General features: G+C 41.9%; 1 pseudogene across 1 annotated transcript; it reads right to left on the minus strand.

The window, feature by feature from the left end:
- Positions 1-456: 456 nt before the first annotated feature.
- On the minus strand, positions 457-7,956 carry LOC144537039 (leukocyte elastase inhibitor-like; annotated as a pseudogene). The gene is made up of 9 exons (XR_013503803.1): positions 7,886-7,956; positions 7,428-7,609; positions 4,825-4,965; positions 3,788-3,905; positions 3,406-3,549; positions 2,476-2,553; positions 2,099-2,188; positions 1,827-2,001; positions 457-1,041 (listed from the first exon to the last, which is right to left on the minus strand). The product of XR_013503803.1 is annotated as a leukocyte elastase inhibitor-like (transcript).
- Positions 7,957-10,320: the final 2,364 nt, after the last annotated feature.

Below are 10,320 nucleotides of genomic sequence, written 5' to 3' on the forward strand. Positions count from 1 at the left end.
TGGAGTAACTGACAAAACAGCCAGCCTGGATTATTTCTTTACACTGGAAAAACAAGACACTTGCAGATGCATTTAATCCCCTTAAAATGTTAATTAAAATACTATTAGACAGTCACGCTTGAATAGTGTAACACCCCTAGATTTGGGGATTTAAAGTGTTTTTTTGCGGTGCCTGTTCCGACATAAACGGTAGTAACGAGACCGAATAAGAACGAACATTTCTGTGCCTCATTTCTGGGCCTGACTTTTTTTTTCAGAAGCGTCGCATCATGTTTAATATTATATACATTATAAATATATTATATATATTTCGGTTCAGGCACCGTTGTACCGTTTTAAAAGTATCGTTTTAGCACCGGTATCGGAAAAAACCCAAATGATACCCAACCCTAATCTTGTCACACAAAATTTTCAATAAAAATGTGTGTTTTAAAAAAAACTAATGTGACAATAATATTTGTGAAGCACACACTTTTATTTTATTTTTTTTCCCCTTAATTGAGATTAAGGGAAAAAGATACAAAGAACAGTGCAAGAACATAATGTTAAGGATGAACACAGAATCATTCCCTCACTCATATAAGAAGTGATGCAAACAAGTAGTCACAGTTAAGAACATTCAACACCGCAGTTTTTACTCATCATTCTGGTGACGGGAACTCAGGGTGGGATTAGCTTTAGGAAACTCTAGAGTGGTAATTCTTAACATTTGTTATACCAAATAAAATGGTACACTGTTCCAATACTAGATGTATTGTAACCCCCCCCTTCCAGTTGAGAAACACTACTCTAAACGATGTATTGCTCACTCAGGGGAGCAGTATCGGCCAGCAAAGAGAACGCTCATGGAGGAGTTATGTCGGATGAAGAAGAGGAAGGGGTGGTCTGCGATGAACATGGCGGGTGGACGACTTATCATGCAGGACTCCAGCATCATGACAGCAGCAGTGGCAGCAGCAGCCTCAGTTCCCTCCTCGTTGACCTCCACAAAAGCCTTGTGGACGACTTTTGACAGTACCAGGTTGTTGGCAGGAGACATGCCTGTCACACAAAGACGGAGACGGAATATTTTAAATAAATATAACGTCAGGTCTTACCTCACAACATGAATCCAGCAAATTGATTAGGGAGAACCTGTATTAACCAGTGTTGTAATGTAACGAAGTACAAATACTTTGTTACTGTACTAGGATTTAGTATCTGTAGTAGTATATGTACTTTACTTTGTCATTTATATTTCTGGAAACTTTTAATTTTACTCCACTACATTTCCTAAATAAATTGTATACTTTTACTCCACTACTCCATTCCAGTTTGTGACCTAATGCCTGTTTGTTGCCAAGCGGCAAAACATAGACCAAAACTAAAGTAGAAGAGAAGGAAGCATAATAACTTTTAGTGTCATGGAAGCACCTGCTGTAACAGACAATAACCACCCCGACGACAGTGGTGATGAAGATAACGTTATACCCCTTTGGCCATAAAGTTCATAACCAAAGTTTTAACCAAAGTTTTTTTTTTACTTTTACTTCTAATAATTAAGTACATCTAATATCAGTCAAATTATTTTTGATACTTAAGTACAGTGAATATCAGATACTTTAAGACTCAAGTAATATTCTAAAGGTGACTTTAACTTCTACCAGTCAAGTCTTTTTCTGGTAAGATACTTGTATTTTTACTCAAGTATTGCTTTCAAGTACTTTATACAAGACTGGTATTAACTTGTGGTCTCTTTTAAACTAACAGGAGACAGTTCAGGTTCCATCTGCCTGTTCTTTCAATGATTATGAATATATCTGATATGATCCAGGCACGTGTCCTACCAGAGAAGTTTGGCCTTTTAAAGGCATCCACCATGCCCATGCTGACCAGGACTTCCTCCATGTCATACGTCTCCTCCATCTTGAACCGAGGCAGCCCCACCTGGACCTCAACATTATCCATCATGTCTGGACGAGTCCACTCCATAAAGTTCTCATAGGTCAGCTGCTTCTCCAGCTGGAGGTGGACGCAGAATCAATGATTAGTTTGTCTGTGTCTGTGGGTTTCTGTGTGTGTGTGTGTGTGTGTGTGTGTGTGTGTGTGTGTGTCTTACCTTCTCCAGACCTGTTGTACTGTCCTCTATCTCATTGGGTAAAAAGATGAGCATGCTGAGCTCCTTCCCTTTGTAAGGCATCTCTAGGATCTGTTCAACAGAGGGTTTCAAACATTACAGCAAATATATATACTGGTGTGACAACTGTGTTATGTGTATCAACAAGATGGGATGACATGCAAAAACTTTTTAGGCAGTTAGTTTCACAGTTACTGTATGGTAAAATGGATCATAACCAAACTCTCATCCTTTCTCCTTTGAATCATTCACATTCAGTGGAAATGTCATTAAATCCTGTTTAACAAAAAGTTATAAATGATTAGTTTGATTGTTGCCTGGTCAGTTACACTTAATGAATTAATCAATGGCATCATTACCTTGCAGTTGGCTTTAGGGTTGTCAGAGAAAGGGAACAATGATTCCTGGTTCATCATCTTCACCGGCTTGGTGTCATTCTGAAAACAACACACTGACTTTTAGAACGAAATTCAGTCTGGGCTGGGATTACCTCCTCACGGCGCTAACCTGAGAAAAATTGGCAGCAGCTAGCACTGCTAATCATTTTTCCTCGCAGAAGATGGGAGTTGCTGGTCTACAGCTGCCTCGATCAGTTACTTTGTTTATGTTATTGTATGACTTTGGTGTTTTAAAGGATTAGTTTGGATTCACCAAAGTCATTCAATAACAAAAACTAACCAAGAGATTGAGGCAGTGGTAGACGAGCAGCTCCTAATGTTCTGGTAGGTAAAATGACTTTTTTGGTCAAAGGAGTCTGGTGGCTTTGAAGGAACCCCTTCAGATTCCCCTGCATAAACTTCAACATGGCTCTCTCATGGCAAGGTAAAGTGGTGAAAAAATCTAAATATAGAATACACTTAAACTGATAACTTTTTTTAAAGGTCCCATGGCATGATATTTTCACTTTATGAGGTTTTTTAACATTAATATGAGTTCCCCCAGCCTGCCTATGGTCCCCCAGTGGCTAGAAATGGTGATAGGTGTAAACCGAGCCCTGGGTATCCTGTTCAGTCTTTGAGAAAATGAAAGCTCAGATGGGCCGATCTGGACTCTTACTCCTTATGAGCTCATAAGGAGCAAGGTTACCTCCCCTTTCTCCCCTACCGAGTTCGGTACCCAACCCTAGCCCTGATGTTGAATTTTTTCCTTCACCCTTTTTTCACTACTTTCAATGAAGAAGTCAGAATTAGCGTCTATGGCATAAATAGTTTATGCTACCATATTACTGATTTAAAAACCCATATTTACTGACTTACAGTCAATTAAATGTTTCCTTTGAGCAGTGTTACCTTGTTGAGTCTAAACTGAGCATCCCGTGTGTCACGCTGCTGAAACTGACTGTTCCAGTTGCTTTTGAAGTACATGGCATTAACCAGCACCAGCCTGGTCAGGCTGTCCACCACACCCTTGGCCCAGCAGATCCTTAATTTTATCTGGAAAACAAAATTGAGACATCACACAACTGAAAGCAAGTCTGAAGTGTTGAAAAATGGTTGCTGCTATGTTTCCATGTGTGTTGTGTGCATATTAGTTAGTGGTGTAAATCACACATTTTATCACTTAAAGATGAGATACGTATCAATATTTTCACTTTGTATTGATAATATTGGATCATTGATGATTGAATCGATATATCGATCCACACCCCTAATGTTAGTGTGTATGATCCACCTTGAGTCTGCTTCTGCACCCAGCTGTTGATGTTGAGCCTGGCGGCCTCTGAGTCGGCTTTGAAGTCAACGGTCTCCAGCTCTGCGTTGTAGTACTTCTTGGTTTTTCCTAAGAAATCCTGGAACCATCAACAACACAGTTACTGATTCTGATCACCCAAACAAAACAAACGCTTTGCTTAACTTTAGTTAGTGGAACTAAAAGTCACTACAGCAAGAAGAGCATTTTCACAATCACGCTGCTGCTGTCCACTCCCATCACTCATCATTCCTTCTTACAGAGCTTAAATATTAAGTGCCTCTGACACCACTAGAGCTGTCAGCATTAACGCATTAATCGCGATGCGATTAAGGGCCGAGCATAACGCGTACATTTTTTTTAATCGCATGCTGCCATTTATTAATTTATTTTCACTTCACTCAGCTTCGCGTCGTGCCTAACAGGCTACTATTTTGACCCTTTGCCGCACTTTGCCATACTTTCTCGCAACAACACATCCTGCTGCTGCAGGCTGCAGGCATGATGGAGAAAGACAGCAGCAACGAAATTCTGAATGGCGCTTTTTGTTTTCCAAAACTCCCGGACGGGTCGAAAGCCATATGCACATTGTGTAAAGCCGAATTAAAATATCACCGAAGCACGTCAAGCTTAAATAAAGTCACTTTCTTTGCATTCATTTGATTCATTCAAGATACACTGATAAGAATTGCTTTCCATTGTTAATATGTACTTAAAAACAGTTCTGAAATGCAAAATAATAGAATTTTAATCATGTGATAAAACATAGAAATTCAGCGATTAATTGCAATTAAAAATTATCATTTGACAGCATCAACAACAGTTACTTAATTTAGTTAGTGAAATTTAAAGTCATTACAGCCAGGGAATTATTTCACAATGAGGAAGTGGACAGCAGCTGCTCTCCACTCCTTCATTCATCATTCCTTCTTACAGAGCTTAAATATTCCCATAAGTGCCTCTGACACCACACATACTCATGAAGACATACACACATACTGAAACACAAACACACACACCTCAACAAACTGGTAGGACTGCTCCCCGTACAGCCTGTTGGCAACACTGAGGGCATACGGAGCATCAGCCTTGTTGAGCTCACTCAGCAGTTGGGCAAAGCTAACATGGACATCATCCTGACAATCCTTGGTTTTCAGGCACTGTGGACAAAGGAGACAACTGTTACAGAGATGCACTGAGCATTGACAGACCAGTCTATTATAAACAGTATATTATATTGGGCATCTTGGCTGTTAAGTGATGAGAATATAGACTAAATAAGCCATGTTTTTCTTTAAGTTGTTGACTTTAGTGCTCCATGCTATGCATTTGAATACATTATGTTAAATGATGGTGAGTAACTAGACTACGCAGTACGCTCACTTTTCTTGTGTAATCTTTCACAATATTACACAACATTTCAAATGACTGGAGACTGAGTGAGGTCCTGCCCCTCCCACATTCTCACAATTCCACCAGTCCAGTCATCTGGGTGCGGCTTTGCTTTAGCAATTCTTTAGAATTTAGTTTTCACTGATTTTCTTAGTGTATTTGTTATTGCCAAGGCCCTTCTGTTTCTTCTGGTGCACGGACTGCCACTGTGTGAGATGGTTTATTCTCCTCAAGGTGTAAAAGTGTAAATCACTTATTATTCTATTACAGTTATATTACTGATAATCTCTAGATAGACATAAATTAAGCTTGACAATGTTTTTACCAAATGAAACCCTATACTTCCTAATAATTTAGAAATTCATTCTACAACTATCTACATTGTGCATGGCAGCATGGTAAGAGTGAACGCTGTGATTGTCATGATTATAATAGTCATTAATATTTATTGTCTATGGGACTGTTCGTTTTTTAATTGAAGGGCTACTGGAGGAGTTTTGGTATCTTTAGTCAAAATAGACCTGAATCTCCCTTCGCCAGCAATACATTTTTCTATGACCCTCCACAATGATTGGGAAAAAAAGGCAAGACCCTCACCATCTATTTATTGATGCTTTTTGTATGGATTTGCACTTGGCAAAGATATACAGATAGCCACTGTTTTTTTAGAATCATGACATACATGACTTAACCTCTGCTTTCTCATCTTACACATCACACTCCTCTGTTATGGTGTGGTGGCCATTTCAGTAGATTTAATCACTAACATTGTGGTGGAAACACAATAAGCATGGAAACTAAATGCACACTTCCTGCATTACTGCATTACCTCAAATACTAAGTTACTCCTCTAGTAAACTAGTAGTCACATGAAATAAAACAATAAAACATTGAGACCATTCAGCAAAGCACACTGGGTAATAACCCATATTGACAGCTGGCCCGCCCAATCAAACTAGCTGCCTGTCCCCTGAACACACTGTAAAAAAACGCGGTCTCTGTAGACAGCCCAGGCTCCACAAACGGCAACAAAAACAAACTGTGCCAACCGGCACCACGAAACATACACAAACAGTGGTCCAGCGCTCCAGCCAATAACCGACAAGAAGGATTTGGGGGTGGGGGTTGGGGAGTTAGTGCGTGGAAGCACGGAAGGGAGGGAGAGGGGACGGGATGAGGAGGAGGGAGGGACGAGCTAGTCTTGTTTCGTTTGAAAATACTTCGAACGTCAACAAGAAGTAACGTCACCCAACATCATCTTAGAGCACCTTTAAAGCAACACTAGAGAACTTTTCCCGCTTCGGTCCCCCTACAGGTTGTCTAATTGGAACTACAACTGGAAATTGTATACATTGTTCGTCTGCTATTTCATTACTATGATGAATTTTATGCAAGAAATCAACTATGTAGAGCTCAAATATGGGCCGTTTTAAGAAAATTGAGGGCTAATTGCAAATTTGGTCCGACTGTGTCGGAGTTCAGAAGCTCCACAGTCTGACGTGACAGCCGGCGGGTGCCTGCCGGGGTCGCTGGCTTGCCACCCGACCTGGCTGGCTGGAGTTCTATAGATAGGATTGGAGATGAGAAGTTTAAGGTCCTGTGTTCTGGTCTAGAGGTCAAACCAGCTCATTTCATTAAAATTACGCAAGAGACGTTACTACGTCTGCTCTGGTCACCGAGACTTTGCTCTGCTCTGCCGTCATCTGTCTCCAATTTTAGGGCAGCTGGTTTGACCACGGAGATACGAGTGACGGATGGCAAACTCGACCGCAGTCTATTACTGTGAGAGAAACATTGAAGCTGCTACAGTCTGCTGCATCACAGATTACTAAACACACCTGACTACAGGAGACATTAGCTCAGACTTGCGGAGTATGTATAGTTGGTGCGGTTCAAGTATGGATCACGTTCTCGCCACAAACGAACCGCTCCAGAGTTCGATTGAAAGCGTACCGAGACCACCTCTTCAAGCAGGTCTCGGTACGCTTGTTTGCTCCGCTTTTGGTGCGCACCAGAGTTCGAATGCCGCGTTCTCACCTGTCCAAACGAACCGCACCAGCGGGGCAAACGAACTCTAGTTCGATTCAACCGAACTAAAGGCTGTCGGTGTGAAAACGCCCTTAATCCGTTACTTTTATGACTTAGTCATACATTTATGAGTTAGTGTGTGTGTGTGTGTGTGTGTGTGTGTGTGTGTGTGTGTGTGTGTGTGTGTGTGTGTGTATTATACCTCTGACATCTGTGTGGCTGTGTTTCCTCTGGCCCCCAGCATCACCATAGCCAGGGCTGAAGAGATGCTGAAAGGGGAGTAGAAGATGTTTGCCGTCTTGTCGTCATCTCCAAACTTTTTGAGCAAAGCCAGAGAGAAGGTGGTGTTGGCCTTGGACAGAGGGGTTGGAGATGCCATTGTGTCTGACACACAGGAAAGAGGACAGAGCATTAATTATTACAAACTTAAAATAATGTTTTTATCTCTTCATCGGACTAGTATCTTACTCTCTCATTGGGCCAGATTGTAAATATATTTATAAAACATCACACATTCAATAAAGTATTAAACTTCCTAATTTTTCGATGCGATATGGTAGAAACAACATCTGAAATGGTTATTATCGCTCTTGTATAGCAAAAAAATAAAGTACTTAGGTTACATTAAGTAGCTCCACACATAGCATTATACTTTTTCACCTGTAACCATTGACTGTGTCGTTTAACCTGTCAGGTAAAAGTGATTTAGGAATCAATGTGCTTCTAGTCTGAATAAACGTAGCCTACTGCTGTTTCACCAACAAACTGAATGAGACTCATCCTCTACTTACATACGGAGACTTTTCTGAAGGTCCTCGGGCGATTAAGAGTATTTCCGGTACAGGAAGACTTCAGTCTGCAACTTCAGTTTTTATTTACAAGCTTGTCTCCTGACACGCCCCGGCCATGGCCCCGACAACACATAGCCACAGCCCATAGATATGGATATAGGCCACAGCCATAGGCCGCCTGTAAAATCCGTTCTGCGCATGCGCATAATTCATACCATTCAAACCTGGGCCGCTGCAGGACTCAGCCTACATGGGGCAAATGCACTTACTGGGTGAGCTAGAGGCCGCCCCATCATGTATGTGCTTGTCTGGTGCGCTGCCCACTAACCAAGGAAGAACAGTTAAAAAAAAGTCTTTGCTTCTCGGCTCAGAGATCTAGTTGGTCTGATGAAAACAACAGCTTCAATTATTACTGCTTTTTGGCAGTAACGGTGACGGCGTTATTAAGATGGGAGGAGTAATCAATTAGATTGCTCGTTACTGATAAAAGTAATGCCGTTAGTAACACTAACTAACGTTATTTATAACGCCGTTATTCCCATCACTGCACATTAGATGATAGAGACTGATGATGTAGGCTAAACACAAACGACATTTTATGCAACAACAGTGAAGTTTTCATGTAGTTACTGTAATTGGGCCGGTGTACTTTTTCGTTCATTTGATTTCAGATTTTGAAACGAAAATTTAAAACCTGTCAAACCCGTTGCTCTGTCCATTAATATTAACGGACTATGGTCAAACCCCATCCTGTTAAAAATGCGTAGCGCCCTCTCCGTGATTAGGGATCAGGTTTGGTTCAGGTTTAGGCAGGGGGTATTATGTATCGACGGGGGATCAGTCTTCGATACAACAGGAGAAACCAGATTAGCAAGCAGTAAACAGATTTCTGGTAATATTGTTGTCATGTTTTGTTAATAAGCGATTCGTTTTTTAAATAATCTTCAACAACTAGGAAGTTATCCGGAAGCAAAATTACGAATCCCACTATGGCCACGCCAAGTTTTCTTGAGAACTCAGTGACTGCCTGTGCTAGTTGGGGCTTGTTGGCTTTACAGAAAATGTCTTTCATAGCTCATTCATCATTCATTCATCACATGATCAGGAACCGTTGGAACAACAAAGCAGGATTAATGGTTCGATCTTGGGCAACTTTGATGGTGGAGTCATCTGCAATCAGAATCAGAATCAGAAATACTTTAATAATCCCAGGGGGAAATTATTTTTGTTACCACTCCAGGTATACAAACAACATATATTATCCAGACTTTTAACATATATATTAAAAACAAATATACAGTAATAATATATAAAATATGAAATGTACAGTGTTAATGTGCAAATAGTGCAATAAAAAAGAGAAATGATTGTCTATGTTGAGATGATTATAGTGCAATAAAAAAGAGAAGTGATTGTCTATGTTTGAGATGAGATGATTACAGAGAGGGGGTGTTCGACTCTCCGAGGGAGGCGTTGTAAAGTTTAATGACCACAGGCAGGAACGATTTCCTGTGGCGCTCTGTGGTGCATCTGGGTAAGAGTAGTCTTCTGCTGAAGGTGCTCCTCTGCTGGGCCAGTGTGTCGTAGAGAGGGTGTGAGACATTATCCAAGATGGACTGAAGCCTGGACAGCATCCTCCTCTCAGTCACGGTCGTCAGTGTGTCCAGCTCCTCCCCCACGACATCACCAGCCCTCCAGATCAGTTTGTTCAGTCTGTTGGTGTCTGCGACCTTCATCCCACTGCCCCAGCATGTGACAGCGAAGAAGATAGCACTGGCCACAACAGACTGATAGAACATCCTCAGCATCGTCCGACCGATGTTAAAGGACCTCAGCCTCCTGAGGAAAAAGAGTCGACTTTGGCCCTGACTTCAGGCTGGGCAGAGAGGCTATGCAGCAGATGATGGTGGCCCTGAACACGGACAGGCAGCACGGATGGGCCCGACCCTGGAGACACTCGTGTTCCTGTTCTGGCTGGCAACCGGTTCAGCCTACCGAGTTGTCTCCAGGGTCTTTGGAATGCCTCTACCCACCGTCCACAGAGTTGTCCACAGGCTGGTGGATAAGGTGGTGGCTGTGCTGCCTCAGTTTGTCCACTTTCCCCGCACACAGGAGGAGCTCCAGGTGGTCGGGGATGGTTTTGCCCGGTTGGCTCATCACCGAGCATTTGCCAAGGCAGCAGGGGGAGTAGATGGCTGCCACATCAGAATTAAATGTCCTGGCGGCCCTGATGGTCACGACTATAACAACAGGAAACTCTTCCCGTCCGTGGTGCTCCAGGCAGTCTGTGACCATCAGGGTCGC

The sequence above is a fragment of the Sander vitreus genome, chromosome 22 (genome assembly GCF_031162955.1).
Source record: "Sander vitreus isolate 19-12246 chromosome 22, sanVit1, whole genome shotgun sequence".
NCBI lineage: Eukaryota > Metazoa > Chordata > Actinopteri > Perciformes > Percidae > Sander > Sander vitreus.